We start from the raw sequence: 18,457 nt of genomic DNA, 5'->3' as shown, positions 1-18,457 counted from the left end.
ATCCCTTAACATGAGCTAAGTCAGACAAGCTTTTATCTTCCAACTCTCCAAGTTGTTGTTTAGCTTAACCAACTAGCTCAGGGGTATCCGACACGGATTCTTGGAGAAAAAGTGGTTTATTGGTAAACCAACTTGATCATGAACTCACCATATCGGTCAGGGGATGACCTGGTGATACTTCCGTGAAGATATCCGGAAAATCACGAACCACCGATATGACTCTAAGCTCGAGAAAAATCTTGCTTTTCAGGGCAAGACGATATGATCGAAAGAGTGAGGGATTGACACAATCCCAACTCATGGATGGAAGAGTGCACAAGAAATAAGGACTAGGTAGCACGATCAATCTTAGGATGATGATTTAATAATCAACACTCTAAGAATGAGAATGTTGTCCATTTACTACAAAGCAACGAGTTGCTCACAGTATTGATTTCACACATCACAATTTACTTGTCGGCATTTCGGTTACAACAACACGGGACCGAGGAATGAATAATGATGGCGAGAAGTATCACTGCGTCAAGAACTCATAAGAGGTGGTGCAATTCTCATGACATTCTTGACATAAAGATGGTAACACTCCAAGGTAGAACAGAGCAAAAGCTGGATTGGCATTTTGATCTGTGAAATACAACTACTTTGACTAGTCCAAGAAATGGATGAGGTGCTGGAGTTTGTTTTCTCCTAGTCATTCCGGAATAGAATGGCTTGTCGGACCACAAGAATAATATGCATCGATAACACGAATGCACAACTAGTCCCGACTATCAATTGATAGACAAAGGTCAGAATACAACTAAAGAGAGACAACTCAAAGGAACATATGTTTTTCTGAGTTGTGGATGCATAGATTAGTATGTCGAGCGAAGCTCAACATTTCTTCCGGGTAACCCATGCAGAAGGGTAGGATTGGCAGAGTCACAGCATGAATGGAGTACTCCTCAAGAGCACCCTGGTTGTAATCTTTTGGTTCAAAGGAACTTCTGCCATGATGGTTCATGGTATTGGAAGAATGAGATACCACGGACCTCGAAGGCTATCACAAAGGTTACTAATATCCTAAAGGTACGAGCAACACTATCAACACTAGGTAAGTAGAGCGAATCTTGGGTCAGGAACCCAGGAGTAGAATACCTACTACTAAATGGCATCACTGGATGCTTCCGAGAATGGTGGCCAGAATCATCACACTGGGGATACGAAAGCATTGCTAAATTACTAAGTGGTTCCCGAGGACACCTAGGGTCATAATACTAACTCCAACATACATGTCAAGGCAATAGACTACCTCAACACACCGATTAGTGTGCTTAATCAGGCCCAAAAATACAACGGGAACATGGAGGAAAGATTTGCAAGTGCATCAGACTATTTAGAAACCTGGGATGACTCGGACAACATAACGGCTGTAAATGCTCAAAATGATTTGAGACATTCTGCAAAAATGGTGGCATAACCACTCAACATCACAATATCAAGGTTCTGAGACCAGCTATGAACATATGGAAGTAGTAGGAACTGAACTGAGGCTTGAACTCAACAATCCTAGGCAACTACGGTTTAGTAACACGTCATCCTGAGAGATAGGAGAGAAGCCTAGTTCTTAACCCCGTAGAAAAGGTAAGATGACTCAGATCAGAAGGTCATGAGGATAAGGAGTAAAAAGAGCCTTACGTTCCCTTCCACAATCAATTCCCTTATATAACTAAAGCATTTCTAGACACGACTTCGACCAGCTTGGCTTGGTAATCCTACAGGCAGTCAGGCTCTGATACCAAAGCTGTCAGGACCCCGATTCTAAGTCACACCGATCTAGCCTGTAATATCTCATATCACTTTGCGGCCTCACGCACGGTATTCCCACGGGTGTCGCCTTACCATGGCCGGGACCGTTTGTGCCTTTTGGCTCACGTATATGATAGTGTCGCTAGCATCCATATGACAGAGAACCTAGGCCGACATGACTAGTTGTGAACCCAAAGTGGCACTAACTTACGGGGACAGGCATACATGAATCAACATCGAGCATGTCGGTCAGCAGCGTGCGAATCCGGGCTGTAGCACTGGTGTCGGTGTCAAAACCGGCGGATCTCGGGTAGGTGGTCCCGAAATGTGCGTCTAGGTCGGATGGTAACAGGAGGCAGGGGACACGATGTTTTACCCAGGTTCGGGCCCTCTTGATGGAGGTAAAACCCTACGTCCTGCTTGATTAATATTGATGATATGGGTAGTACAAGAGTAGATCTACCACGAGATCAGAGAGGCTAAACCCTAGAAGCTAGCCTATGGTATGATTGTTGTTTGTGCTACGGACTAAAACTCTTCGGTTTATATAGACACCGGAGAGGGCTACGGTTACACAGAGTCGGTTACAATGGTAGGAGATTTACATATCCGTATCGCCAAGCTTGCCTTCCACGCCAAGGAAAGTCCCTTCCGGACACGGGACGAAGTCTTCAATCTTGTATCTTCATAGTCCAGGAGTCCGGCCGAAGGTATAGTCCGGCTATCTGGACACCCCCTAATCCAGGACTCCCTCAGTAGCCCCTGAACCAGGCTTCAATGACGACGAGTCCGGCGCGCAGATTGTCTTCGGCATTGCAAGGCGGGTTCCTCCTCCAAGTACTTCATAGAAGATTTTGAACACAAAGGTAGTGTCCGGCTCTTCAAAATAAGTTTCCACATATTGCCATAGAGAGAATAATATTTACACAAATCTAATCTGTTGACGTATTCCATAGCGTGACATCACACCACGGCCAAGTCTTTATTCGAATCGTTTTACTGTCCCACCTCAGTGTGTTTAGCGAGGCGGTTTCCTTGGCACGTCTTGTTAAAGCAGAGATCATGTCCCCTTATTCCGGGATTCTCATCAATACGAGTGTGGGTAACCCAACCGCGCCATTTACTACGGCGCTTGGGAGATAAGCGAGTTTTACTAGGCTGGTGGGGGCGCATAGTCGCGTCTGCCCATATAAGGGGATAAGGATCCACCTTTTCATCCAAGCCTTCTTCCTCCTTTGCCTATCCATTTCCGCGCACTCGAGCTCCAGCGCCCAAGTCCGCACACCCCACCTCAACCTTCTCCAGCCATGTCCGGAGCGGGAGGCAAGTGGATGGTCTCCTCAGCCACGGAGGGACACATCAAAAGACTGAGGAAGGCCGGATACTTGTCTAACGACATTGCGCACTGGCTTCCCGAAGAGGGGCAGCTCATCCCCACCCCTAGGCCCCATGAGAGGGTGGTGTTCCTCCCCCATTTCCTCTGTGGACTAGGCTTCCCTCTCCACCCATTTGTCCGGGGGCTCATGTTCTACTATGGCCTGGATTTCAACGATCTGGCCCCGAATTTTGTCCCCAATATCTCGGCGTTTATCGTCGTGTGCGAGGCTTTCTTCTGCATCCGCCCCCATTTCGGCCTATGGCTCAAGACTTTCAATGTCAAGCCGAAGGTGGTGCGCGGCACTCAGGCAGAGTGCGGAGGCACCATGGTGGGCAAGATGCCCAACGTCCTATGGCCCGAGGGCTCCTTCGTGGAGTCCCTAAAGGGGTGGCAATCGGGGTGGTTTTACATCACCGAGCCGCGCGACCCTGAATGGGTCGCAGCCCCCGAGTTCCTATCCGGACCCCCTACGTGGCTCACCTCCTGGAAAGAGATGGGCCTGTCGTGGGGTAAAGAAGGAGAGCTGACCGGACTCCAAACATACGTCCAAACCCTGGTGGACAAGAAGCTCAAACTTGTCAACATAGTCCAGGTTATGCTCATCCGCCGGATCCTCCCATGTCAACAACAGGCTTTCAACATGTGGGAGTTCGACCAGGCGCAGCACCGAACTCTAAGAAGGCTCTTCGACACAATGTACGAAGATGCCTGGAAGGTGCTTTTCAAGGGCGCCGAGGCCCCCGCATCCTCTACCGAGGATCGCAGATTCAGCACGCAGCGTCGCGCTCGTGCGGTAAGCTGTATTTACCTTTTACAGGGTATTAGTTTTTCATAGTTTGACTCCATGCGGGATCTTAAGCTCCCTTACCTTTGACAGGATTGGCAGGAGACGTCCGGACAGATCAACTGTCCGGCTCCTTTGCCCGAAGGCCCAGCGGACGCTCGCTTGGCGAAGCTGCTGGTTCCGTCACCCTATGTGGTGCCGGAGAAGAAGGCCAAGAAGAAGGCCACGGGGACTCGGAAGAGTGCCCGGCGCCCGGGGGTGTCGGATTCATCATCCGACGACTCCAAGACGCACTCCTCCCGTGAAGACGAGGAGGAGGAAGAAGAGACCTCTCCCCCTCCAGCGGGGGGAGAGAAGAAAAGGAAGGCTGCCCCAACTGGGGAGGCCAAAGGGTCCAAGAAGGGGAAAACCCTTCCTCCGGACGGCTCCACCAACGCTGACGACGGCGAAGAGGAGTGGCCGCACAGGGCCAAGCCCCTGGCGAGATCGTAAGTGTCCGGATACCAGAGTGATTCATAGTATTCTTCCATTGCACAACTTTTCCTTATGTCGAACATGTTTATGCAGTCCACCCAAAGACCGGCTCGACGTGTCGTCGAGCGGTTCCCTGGATTCGTCGGATGTAAAAATATTACCGCATAGACAATAGCCCCTGATGCTCTGTTCGGTGTTCGGAAAGAAAAGCCGAATAGAGGATCTAATAACCGCAGGAGTCTAACATAATCAAGTCAATATGCGTATGCAGGCTTCACTGCTGGCCTCCACCGCACTGACTGCGGAGGTGGATACGCTGAAGCAGAACATCACGCGGTCCGAGAACGAGCTCGGCCATGCCAAGAGGCAACTCGAGGAGAAGGAAGGTAAGTAATACCTTGCGCAATTATATAGAGAAGATGTGGTTGCAAAAAATGACAGGAGCAATGTGCTATTATAGGGGCCACGGCCGAGGTGGCAACCCTTAAGCAAGCGCTGTCCGAGGCCGAAAACAAGGCGGCCGCGGAGCGCACGGAGAGAGAGAAGCAGGAGGCGCGGGTGGAGGAGGTGCAGAAAGAGCTCCAGGCTCTCGTGAAAAAACACGAGAGTTTGGAGCTTGACTCAAAGACGCAAGTGTCCGAGCTTGCGACAGCCCTCAAAAGCGCGAAGTCTGCCAAGGCCGAAGCCCAGAAAGCCCTCAAAGAAATTGACGCGATGAAGAAGATAGCGGCGGGTAAGGCATTCATTATGCAAAGCAAGCACGTGAAAGTGAATTATTTGTTACTTACCCGAGTCCGGAGCTCTCCAGGAGCATTCACAGATTTGCCCCGCAGTGTGTCTAATGCCACCGCCTACTACCGAGCCGAGGAGGGGAGCTCGACGGAGAAGGTGTTCTGGTCTCAGTATGCTGAGGCCGGACACCTGGTGCCTTTGAGCGACCAGCTGAAGCAGATGGTCGAGCTCCATAAGGTTGCCTAACAGGCCGTAAAGGGCCTCCTAGTTCGGCTGTGGCATGGAGAGGCTCTGCCTGGGAGCTACTTCGGGCTGGTGAGGCGGCTGGTGGATGCCTGTCCACGGCTTGAAGTAATCAAGCGCCCCGTCTGCATCGAAGGTGCCCGTAGGGCGCTTGCCCGTGCTAAAGTGCACTGGGGCAAGATGGATGCGGAGAAGCTGGTGAAGGACGGGCTGCCACCGGGCAAGGAGCATCGTGTCCTGGAAGCGTATTATGAGGGCGTCCTAAAGGGTGCCCGCCTTATAGCGGATGAATGCTCCAAAGATGTAATTTTTGAGTAAACTCGCATTTGTGATCCTGTACGCTAAAAACTTGTTCATATGCGCTAAGCAACGCTTTTGAATTTAAAATATTACCTTCTGTGCGACCGTTTATCAAATTTGAGAGATGGCGAGTCGTTGGCTTCTGCCCCCATGCCACGAGTGCTGGGGTGTTAAGGATAAACATGAGCGCTCCTTTTCCCATTCTTGGTTCCTTCGAGGGAGGCGCTCAACACAACGAACAAGGCAATCGGACTATAATGCTTGAACACTCTCACTTAGCCATAGAATTCTATAATTTTAAATTTCGGCGAAGCCCCTAGTGTTCGGAAGACCGAGTTCGGGGCGCTATCCACGCCTAGGCTGGACAAAGCCGACTCCTCGCTCTAAGCGGCATAAGTCTTTAGGGACTCGAAAACCTCTCGAACATCGACCAGCTCCCACCTCATCATGACGGTCAGTTTTAGCTTTCTCTACTGAGGTGCTTAGCCCAGCTCAACTGGGGCACAATCGCAGTAGTTCTCCTAGTGCTACCTTAGCCGATATGACGGAACGTAAGGTACCAAAACATTGGAGCCGGGCAAACCCAACTATTGACCCAAGACATGATTCAGAGCCGATGCATATAGTGCTATAAGTTCGGGGTGCCGCACTTGGGAAAGTGTTCGGACTTCTCACACCATGTTGTGGGGTACTTAAGCCCCTGGCGTATTGGCCGTACCAAAGTGTACGGGTGCAACATGTTCGGTTTCGTAGTAATTTCAAAAAATTTCCTACGCACACGCAAGATCATGGTGATGCACAGCAACGAGAGGGGAGAGTGTTGTCTACGTACCCACACAGACCGACTGCGGAAGCGTTGTCACAACGTAGAGGAAGTAGTCGTACATCTTCCCGATCCGATCGATCCAAGCACCGTTACTTCGGCACCTCCGAGTTCTTAGCACACGTACAGCTCGATCACGATCCACGGGCTCCGATCCAGCAAAGCGTCGGTGAGGAGTTCCGTCAGCACGACGGCGTGGTGACGATCTTGATGTTCTACCGACGCAGGGCTTCGCCTAAGCACTGCTACAATATAATCAAGGTGGAATATGGTGGCATGGGGCACCGCACACGGCTAAGGAACGATCTCAATGATCAACTTGTGTGTCTAGGGGTGCTCCCTGCCTTCGTATATAAAGGAGCCAAGGGGAGGGGGCCGGCCGGCCAAGGAGGGCGCGCCAAGGGAGTCCTACTCCCTCTGGGAGTAGGATTCCTCCCCCCAATCCTAGTTGGAGTAGGATTCGCTGAGGGGGAAAGAGAGAGAGGGGGGCCGGCCACCTCTCCTTGTCCTAATAGGACTAGGGGAGGGGGGAGGCGCGCGGCCCATCTTGGGCTGCCCCTTCTCCTTTCCACTAAAGCCCAGTAAGGCCCATACAGCTCCCGGGGGGTTCCGGTAACCTCCCGGTACTCCGGTAAAATACCGATTTCACCCGGAACACTTCCGATATCCAAACATAGGCTTCCAATATATCAATCTTTATGTCTCGACCATTTCGAGACTCCTCGTCATGTCCGTGATCACATCCGGGACTCCGAACTAACTTCGGTACATCAAAATGCATAAACTCATAATAACTGTCATCGTAACGTTAAGCGTGCAGACCCTACGGTTCGAGAATAATGCAGACATGACTGAGACACATCTCCGGTCAATAACCAATAGCGGGACCTGGATGCCCATATTGGCTCCTACATATTCTACGAAGATCTTTATCGGTCAGACCGCATAACAACATACGTTGTTCCCTTTGTCATCGGTATGTTACTTGCCGGAAATTCGATCGTCGGTATCCAATACCTAGTTCAATCTCGTTACCGGCAAGTCTCTTTACTCGTTCCGTAATACATCATCCCGCAACTAACTCATTAGTTGCAATGCTTGCAAGGCTTATGTGATGTGCATTACCGAGAGGGCCCAGAGATACCTCTCCGACAATCGGAGTGCCAAATCCTATTCTCGAAATACACCAACCCAACATCTACCATTGGAGACACCTGTAGAGCTCCTTTATAATCACCCAGTTACATTGTGACGTTTGGTAGCACACAAAGTGTTCCTCCGGCAAACGGGAGTTGCATAATCTCATAGTCATAGGAACATGTATAAGTCATGAAGAAAGCAATAGCAACATACTAAACGATCGGGTGCTAAGCTAATGGAATGGGTCATGTCAATCAGATCATTCAACTAATGATGTGACCTCGTTAATCAAATAACAACACTTTGTTCATGGTTAGGAAACATAACCATCTTTGATTAACGAGCTAGTCAAGTAGAGGCATACTAGTGACACTAAGTTTGTCTATGTATTCGCACATGTATTATGTTCCCGGTTAATACAATTCTAGCATGAATAATAAACATTTATCATGATATAAGGAAATAAATAATAACTTTATTATTGCCTCTAGGGCATTTTTCCTTCAGTCTCCCACTTGCACTAGAGTCAATAATCTAGTTCACATCGCTATGTAATTAACACCAATAGTTCACATCTTTATGTGATTGGTTCACATCTTCATGTGACTAACACCCAAAGGGTTTACTAGATTAAATAAGCTAGTTCACATCGCTATGTGATTAACACTCAAAGAGTGATCATGTTTTGCTTGTGATAGAAATTTAGTCAACGGGCCTGCCAAATTCAGATCCGTGTGTATTTTACAAAATTCTATGTCTACAATGCTCTGCACGGAGCTACTCTAGCTAATTGCTCCCACTTTCAATATGTATCCAGATTGAGACTTAGAATCATCTGGATCAGTGTCAAAAACTTGCATCGACGTAACCCTTTATGACGAACCCTTTTTGTCACGTCCATAATCGAGAAACATATCCTTATTTTACTAAGGATAATTCTGACCGCTGTCCAGTGATCTACTCCTAGATCACTATTGTACTCCCTTGCCAAATCAGTGCAGGGTATACAATAGATCTGGTATACAGCATGACATACTTTATAGAACCTATGGCCAAGGCATAGGGAATGACTTTCATTCTCTTTCTATCTTCTGCCGTGGTTGGGCTTTGAGTCTTACTCAACTTCACACCTTGTAATACAGGCAAGAACTCTTTCTTTGACTGCTCCATTTTGAACTACTTCTAAATCTTGTCAAGGTATGTACTCATTGAAAAAACTTATCAAGCGTCTTGATCTATCTCTATAGATCTTGAAGCTCAATATGTAAGCAGCTTCACCGAAGTCTTTCTTTGGAAAACTCCTTTCAAACACTCCTTTTATGCTTTATAGAATAATTCTACATTATTTCCGATCAACAATATGTCATTCACATATACTTATCAGAAATGCTGTAGTGCTCCCACTCACTTTCTCGTAAATACAGGCTTCACCGCAAGTCTGTATAAAACTATATGCTTTGATCAACTCATCAAAGCGTATATTCCAACTCCGAGATGCTTGCACCAGTCCACAGATGGATCGCTGGAGTTTGCACATTTTGTTAGCACCTTTCAGATTGACAAAACCTTCTGGTTGCATCATATACAACTCTTCTTTAATAAATCCATTAAGGAATGCAGTTTTGTTTATCCATTTGCCAGATTTCATAAAATGCGGCAACTATTAACATGATTCGGACAGACTTAAGCATCGCTACGGGTGAGAAGGTCTCATCGTAGTCAATCCCTTGAACTTGCCAAAAACCTTTTGCGACAAGTCGAGCTTTGTAGACAGTAACACTACTATCAGCGTCCGTCTTCCTCTTGAAGATCCATTTATTTTCTATGGTTTGCCGATCATCGGGCAAATCCATCAAAGTCCATACTTTGTTCTCATACATGGATCATATCTTAGATTTCATGGCCTCAAACCATTTTGCGGAATCTGGGCTCATCATCGCTTCCTCATAGTTCGCAAGTTCGTCATGGTCTAGTAACATGACTTCCAGAACAGGATTACCGTACCACTCTGGTGCGGATCTCACTCTGGTTTACCTACGAGATTCAGTAGTAACTTGATACGAAGTTTCGTGATCATCATCATTAGCTTCCTCACTAATTGGTGTAGTAGTCACAGGAACAGATTTCTGTGATGAACTACTTTCCAATAAGGGAGCAGGTACAATTACCTCATCAAGTTCTACTTTCCTCCCACTCACTTCTTTCGAGAGAAACTCCTTCTCTAGAAAAACTCCGAATTTAGCAACAAAAGTCTTGCCTTCGGATTTGTGATAGAAGGTGTACCCAACAGTCTCCTTTGGGTATCCTATGAAGACATATTTCTCCGATTTGGGTTCGAGCTTATCAGGTTGAAGCTTTTTCACATAAGCATCGCAGCCCTAAACTTTCAGAAACGACAACTTTGGTTTCTAGCCAAACCACACTTCATAAGGCGTCGTCTCAACGGATTTTGATGGTGCCCTATTTAACGTGAATGCAGTTGTCTCTAATACATAACCCCAAAACGATAGTGGTGAATCGGCAAGAGACATCATAGATTGCACCATATCTAATAAAGTACGGTTACGATGTTCGGACACACCATTACACTGTGGTGTTCCAGGTGGCGTGAGTAGTGAAACTATTTCACATTGTTTTAACTGAAGGCCAAACTCGTAACTCGAATATTTTACCTCTGCGATCATATCATAGAAACTTTTATTTTCTTGTTACGATGATTCTCCACTTCACTCTGAAATTCTTTGAACTTTTCAAATGTTTTAGACTTGTGTTTCATCAAGTAGATATACTCATATCTGCTCAAATCATCTATGAAGATCAGAAAATAATGATACATGTCGCGAGCCTCAATATTCATCGGACCACATACATCAGTATGTATGATTTCCAACAAATCTGTTGCTCGCTCCATTGTTCCGAAGAACAGAGTCTTAGTCATCTTGCCCATGAGGCATGGTTCGCAAGCATCAACTGATTCATAATCAAGTGATTCCAAAAGCCCATCAGCATGAGGTTTCTTCATGCGCTTTACACCAATATGACCTAAACGGCAGTGCTACAAATAAGTTGCACTATCATTATTAACTTTGCATCTTTTGGTTTCAATATTATGATTATGTGTATCACTACGATCGAGATCCAATGAACTATTTTCATTGGGTGTGTAACCATATAAGGTTTTATTCATGTAAACAGAACAACAATTTATTCTCTTACTTAAATGAATAACCGTATTACAATAAACATGATCAAATCATATTCATGCTCAACGTAAACACCAAATAACACTTATTTAGGTTCAACACTAATCCCGAATTTATAGGGAGTGTGCGATGATGATCATATCAATCTTGGAACCACTTCCAACACACATCGTCACTTCACCCTTAACTAGTCTCTGTTTATTCTGCAACTCCCGTTTCGAGTTACTAATCTTAGCAACTGAACTAGTATCAAATACTAAGGGGTTGCTATAAACACTAGTAAAGTACACATCAATAACATGTATATCAAATATACTTATGTTCACTTTGCCATCCTTCTTATCTGCCGATCACTTGGGGTAGTTCCGCTTCCAGTGACCAGTCCCTTTTGCAGTAGAAGCACTTAGTCTCAGGCTTAGGATCAGACTTGGGTTTCTTCACTTGAGCAGCAACTTGCTTGCCGTTCTTCTTGAAGTTCCCCTTCTTCCTTTTGCCATTTTCTTGAAACTAGTGATCTTGTCAACCATCAACACTTGATGCCCTTTCTTGATTTCTACCTTCATCGATTTCATCATCATGAAAAGCTCGGGATTCGTTTTCGTCATCCCTTGCATACTATAGTTCATCATGAAGTTCTACTAACTTGGTGATGGTGACTAGAGAATTCCGTGAATCACTATCTTATCTGGAAGATTAACTCCCACTTGATTCAAGCGATTGTAGTACTCAAACAATCTGAGCACATGCTCACTAGTTGAGCGATTCTCCTCCATCTTTTGGCTATAGAACTTGTTGGAGACTTCATATCTCTCAACTCGGGTATTTGCTTGAAATATTAACTTCAACTCCTGGAACATCTCATATGCTCCATGACGTTCAAACGTCTTTGAAGTCCCGATTCTAAGCCATTAAGTATGGTGCACTAAACTATCAAGTAGTCATCATATTGAGCTAGCCAAACGTTCGTAACGTCTGCATCTGCTCCTGCAATAGGTCCGTCACCTAGCGGTGCATCAAGGACATAATTCTTTTGTGCAGCAATGAGGATAAACCTCAGATCACGGATACAATCCGCATCTTTGCTACTAACATCTTTCAACACAATTTTCTCTAGGAACATATCAAAATAAACACAGGAAAGCAACAACGCAAGCTATTGATCTACAACATGATTTGCAGAATACTACCAGGACTAAGTTTATGATAAATTTAAGTTCAATTTAATCATATTACTTAAGAACTCCCACTTAGATAGACATCCCTCTAATCCTCTAAGTGATCACGTGATCCAAATCAACTAAACCATAACCGATCATCACGTGAAATGGATTAGTTTTCAATGGTGAACATCATTATGTTGATCATATCTACTATATGATTCACGCTCGACCTTTCGGTCTCCGTGTTCCGAGGCCATATCTGCATATGCTAGGCTCGTCAAGTTTAACCTGAGTATTCCGCGTGTGCAAAACTGGCTTGCACCCGTTGTAGATGGACGTAGAGCTTATCACACCCGATCATCACGTGGTGTCTGGGCACGACGAACTTTGGCAACGGTGCATACTCAGGGAGAACACTTCTTGATAATTTGTGAGAGATCATCTTAAAATGCTACCGTCAAACTAAGCAAAATAAGATGTATAAAAGATAAACATCATATGCAATCAAAATATGTGACATGATATGGCCATCATCATCTTGCGCCTTTGATCTCCATCTCCAAAGTACTGTCATGATCTCTATCATCACCGGCATGACACCATGATCTCCATCATCTTGATCTATATCAATGTGTCGTCACACGGTCGTCTCGCCAACTATTGCTCTTGCAACTATTGCTATCGCATAGCGATAAAGTAAAGCAATTATTTGGCGCTTGCATCTTATGCAATTAAGAGACAACCATAAGGCTTTTGCCAGTTGCCGATAACTTTAACAAAACATGATCATCTCATACAACAACTTATATCTCATCACGTTTTGACCATATCACATCACAACATGCCCTGCAAAAACAAGTTAGACGTCCTCTACTTTGTTGTTGCAAGTTTTACGTGGCTGCTACGGGCTTAAGCAAGAACCAATCTTACCTACGCATCAAAACCACAACGATAGCTTGTCAAGTTGGTGCTATTTTAACCTTCGCAAGGACCGGGCGTAGCCACACTCGGTTCAACTAAAGTTGGAGAAACTGTCACCCGCTAGCCACCTTTGTGCAAAGCACGTCGGGAGAACCGGTCTCGCGTAAGCATACGCGTAATGTCGGTCCGGGCCGCTTCATCCAACAATACCGCCGAACCAAAGTATGACATGCTGGTAAGCAGTATGACTTATATCGCCCACAACTCACTTGTGTTCTACTCGTGCATATAACATCAACATATAAAAACCTAGGATCTGATGCCACTGTTGGGTTTCGTAGTAATTTCAAAAAAATTCCTACGCACACGCAAGATCATGGTGATGCACAGCAACGAGAGGGGAGAGTGTTGTCTACGTACCCACGCAGACCGACTGCGGAAGCGTTGACACAACGTAGAGGAAGTAGTCGTACGTCTTCCCGATCCGATCGATCCAAGCACCGTTACTCCGGCACCTCCGAGTTCTTAGCACACGTACAGCTCGATGACGATCCCCGGGCTCCGATCCAGCAAAGCGTCGGGGAGGAGTTCCGTCAGCACGACGGCGTGGTGACGATCTTGATGTTCTACCGACGCAGGGCTTCGCCTAAGCACTGCTACAATATAATCGAGGTGGAATATGGTGGCATGGGGCACCGCACATGGCTAAGGAACGATCTCAATGATCAACTTGTGTGTCTAGGGGTGCTCCCTGCCTCCGTATATAAAGGAGCCAAGGGGAGGGGGCCGGACGGCCAAGGAGGGCGCGCCAAGGGAGTCCTACTCCCTCTGGGAGTAGGATTCCTCCCCCCAATCCTAGTTGGAGTAGGATTCGCTGAGGGGGAAAGAGAGAGAGGGGGGCCGGCCACCTCTCCTTGTCCTAATAGGACTAGGGGAGGGGGGAGGCACGCGGCCCATCTTGGGCTGCCCCTTCTCCTTTCCACTAAAGCCCATTAAGGCCCATACAGCTCTCGGGGGGTTCCGGTAACCTCCCGGTACTCCGGTAAAATACCGATTTCACCCGGAACACTTCCGATATCCAAACATAGGCTTCCAATATATCAATCTTTATGTCTCGACCATTTCGAGACTCCTCGTCATGTCCGTGATCACATCCGGGACTCCGAACTAACTTCGGTACATCAAAATGCATAAACTCATAATAACTATCATCGTAACATTAAGCGTGCGGACCCTATGGTTCGAGAATAATGCAGACATGACTGAGACACATCTCCGGTCAATAACCAATAGCGGGACCTGGATGCCCATATTGGCTCCTACATATTCTACGAAGATCTTTATCGGTCAGACCGCATAACAACATACGTTGTTCCCTTTGTCATCGGTATGTTACTTGCCCGAAATTCGATCGTCGGTATCCAATACCTAGTTCAATCTCGTTACCGGCAAGTCTCTTTACTCGTTCCGTAATACATCATCCCGCAACTAACTCATTAGTTGCAATGCTTGCAAGGCTTATGTGATGTGCATTACCGAGAGGGCCCAGAGATACCTCTCCGACAATCGGAGTGACAAATCCTATTCTCGAAATACGCCAACCCAACATCTACCATTGGAGACACCTGTAGAGCTCCTTTATAATCACCCAGTTACGTTGTGATGTTTGGTAGCACACAAAGTGTTCCTTCGGCAAACGGGAGTTGCATAATCTCATAGTCATAGGAACATGTATAAGTCATGAAGAAAGCAATAGCAACATACTAAACGATCGGGTGCTAAGCTAATGGAATGGGTCATGTCAATCAGATCATTCAACTAATGATGTGACCTCGTTAATCAAATAACAACACTTTGTTCATGGTTAGGAAACATAACCATCTTTGATTAACGAGCTAGTCAAGTAGAGGCATACTAGTGACACTAAGTTTGTCTATGTATTCACACATGTATTATGTTTCCGGTTAATACAATTCTAGCATGAATAATAAACATTTATCATGATATAAGGAAATAAATAATAACTTTATTATTGCCTCTAGGGCATTTTTCCTTCAGTCTCCCACTTGCACTAGAGTCAATAATCTAGTTCACATCGCTATGTAATTAACACCAATAGTTCACATCTTTATGTGATTGGTTCACATCTTCATGTGACTAACACCCAGAGGGTTTACTAGATTCAATAAGCTAGTTCACATCGCTATGTGATTAACACTCAAAGAGTGATCATGTTTTGCTTGTGAGAGAAATTTAGTCAACGGGCCTGCCAAATTTAGATCCGTATGTATTTTGCAAAATTCTATGTCTACAATGCTCTGCACGGAGCTACTATAGCTAATTGCTCCCACTTTCAATATGTATCCAGATTGAGACTTAGAATCATCTGGATCAGTGTCAAAAACTTGCATCGACGTAACCCTTTATGACGAACCCTTTTTGTCACGTCCATAATCGAGAAACATATCCTTATTTTACTAAGGATAATTCTGACCGCTGTCCAGTGATCTACTCCTAGATCACTATTGTACTCCCTTGCCAAATCAGTGCAAGGTATACAATAGATCTGGTATACAGCATGACATACTTTATAGAACCTATGGCCAAGGCATAGGGAATGACTTTCATTCTCTTTCTATCTTCTGCCGTGGTCAGGCTTTGAGTCTTACTCAACTTCACACCTTGTAATACAGGCAAGAACTCTTTCTTTGACTGCTCCATTTTGAACTACTTCAAAATCTTGTCAAGGTATGTACTCATTGAAAAAACTTATCAAGCGTCTTGATCTATCTCTATAGATCTTGAAGCTCAATATGTAAGCAGCTTCACCGAAGTCTTTCTTTGAAAAACTCCTTTCAAACACTCCTTTTATGCTTTATAGAATAATTCTACATTATTTCCGATCAACAATATGTCATTCACATATACTTATCAGAAATTTTGTAGTGCTCCCACTCACTTTCTCGTAAATACAGGCTTCACCGCAAGTCTGTATAAAACTATATGCTTTGATCAACTCATCAAAGCGTATATTCAAACTCCGAGATGCTTGCACCCGTCCACGGATGGATCGCTGGAGTTTGCACATTTTGTTAGCACCTTTCGGATTGACAAAACCTTCTGGTTGCATCATATACAACTCTTCTTTAATAAATCCATTAAGGAATGCAGTTTTGTCTATCCATTTGCCAGATTTCATAAAATGCGGCAATTACTAACATGATTCGGACAGACTTAAGCATCGCTACGGGTGAGAAGGTCTCATCGTAGTCAATCCCTTGAACTTGCCGAAAACCTTTTGCGACAAGTCGAGCTTTGTAGACAGTAACACTACTATCAGCGTCCGTCTTCCTCTTGAAGATCCATTTATTTTCTATGGTTTGCCGATCATCGGGCAAATCCATCAAAGTCCGTACTTTGTTCTCATACATGGATCATATCTCAGATTTCATGGCCTCAAACCATTTTGCGGAATTTGGGCTCATCATCGCTTCCTCATAGTTCGCAAGTTCGTCATGGTCTAGTAACATGACTTCCAGAACAGGATTACTGTACCACTCTGGTGTGGATCTCACTCTGGTTTACCTACGAAATTCAGTAGTAACTTGATCTGAAGTTTCATGATCATCATCTTTAGCTTCCTCACTAATTGGTGTAGTAGTCACAGGAACAGATTTCTGTGATGAACTACTTTCCAATAAGGGAGCAGGTACAGTTACCTCATCAAGTTCTACTTTCCTCCCACTCACTTCTTTCGAGAGAAACTCCTTCTCTAGAAAAACTCCGAATTTAGCAACAAAAGTCTTGCCTTCGGATTTGTGATAGAAGGTGTACCCAACAGTCTCCTTTGGGTATCCTATGAAGACATATTTCTCCGATTTGGGTTCGAGCTTATCAGGTTGAAGCTTTTTCACATAAGCATCGCAGCCCCAAACTTTCAGAAATGACAACTTTGGTTTCTAGCCAAACCACAGTTCATAAGGCGTTGTCTCAACGGATTTTGATGGTGCCCTATTTAACGTGAATGCAGCTGTCTCTAATACATAACCCCAAAACAATAGTGGTGAATCGGCAAGAGACATCATAGATTGCACCATATCTAATAAAGTACGGTTACGATGTTCAGACACACCATTACACTGTGGTGTTCCAGGTGGCGTGAGTAGTGAAACTATTTCACATTGTTTTAACTGAAGGCCAAACTCGTAACTCGAATATTTTACCTCTGCGATCATATCGTAGAAACTTTTATTTTCTTGTTACGATGATTCTCCACTTCACTCTGAAATCCTTTGAACTTTTCAAATGTTTCAGACTTGTGTTTCATCAAGTAGATATACTCATATCTGCCCAAATCATCTGTTGAACTTTGGGGCGACTGGCTCCATCGCGTATACGTCCCTTAGCACACGCTTCCGCTCCCTCTTGGGGACGTGGGTTGCGTATATCATGTTCACTGTCCGCACTTGTGGGGGAAAACCTTTCTGTCCACTGTTGTTCGGTGGTCGGGGCTCCTCCTCGTCATTGCTATGCAGCCCCTTGTCTCTGCTTTCGGCATTTAACTTGCCTGCCTGCTTGAACACCCAACAATCCCTGTTGGTGTGATTGGCTGCTTTTCGGGGGTGCCATGTATCTGGCATGAGCGGTCGAGTATTCGGTCCAAATTGGACGGGCCGGAGTATTTCTTTTGAATTGCTTTTTCCGCTGACCGAGTTTCGAGCCTCTGAATCCGGCATTAACTGCCGTATCCTCAGCATTGTCGCCGTTAATGCGGCGCTTTTGCTTGTTGCGACGTGACCTGCCACTGCTGTCCTTGGTATCCGAATTACCAGGGTTCTTGGTCATGTTATTGTTGCGAGCTAGCCAGCTGTCTTCTCCCGCGCAAAAGCGGGTCATAAGTGTCGTGAGGGCTGCCATAGATTTCGGCTTTTCCTGTCCTAGGTGCCGTGCAAGCCACTCATCACGGATGTTATGCTTGAAGGCTGCTAAGGCCTCTGCGTTCGGACAGTCGACAATTTGATTTTTCTTGGTTACAAACCGTGTCCAGAATTGTTTGGCCGATTCCTCTGGCTGTTGAATTATGTGGCTTAGGTCATCGGCGTCTGGTGGTCGCACATAAGTGCCCTGGAAATTGTCAAGGAATGCGGCTTCCAGGTCCTCCCAACAACCAATTGATTCTGCTGGCAAGCTGTTAAGCCAATGCCGAGCTGGTCCTTTAAGCTTGAGTGGGAGGTATTTGATGGCGTGTAAGTCATCACCGCGGGCCAAGTGGATATGAAGGAGATAGTCCTCGATCCATACCGCAGGATCTGTTCTGCCATCATATGATTCGATGTTCACGGGTTTGAAACCCTCGGGGATTTGATGATCCATTACTTCATCTTTGAAGCATAGTGGGTGTGCGGCGCCTCTATACTGGGCTATATCACGACGCAGCTCAAACGAGCTTTGTCTACTGTGTTCGGCCCGGCCGGATTTACTATATCCGGCGTGACGAGTACCATCTCGTGC

The sequence above is a fragment of the Triticum dicoccoides genome, chromosome 2A, assembly GCF_002162155.2.
Source record: "Triticum dicoccoides isolate Atlit2015 ecotype Zavitan chromosome 2A, WEW_v2.0, whole genome shotgun sequence".
Lineage (NCBI taxonomy): Eukaryota > Viridiplantae > Streptophyta > Magnoliopsida > Poales > Poaceae > Triticum > Triticum dicoccoides.
Note: the sequence above shows the minus strand (reverse complement) of the source record.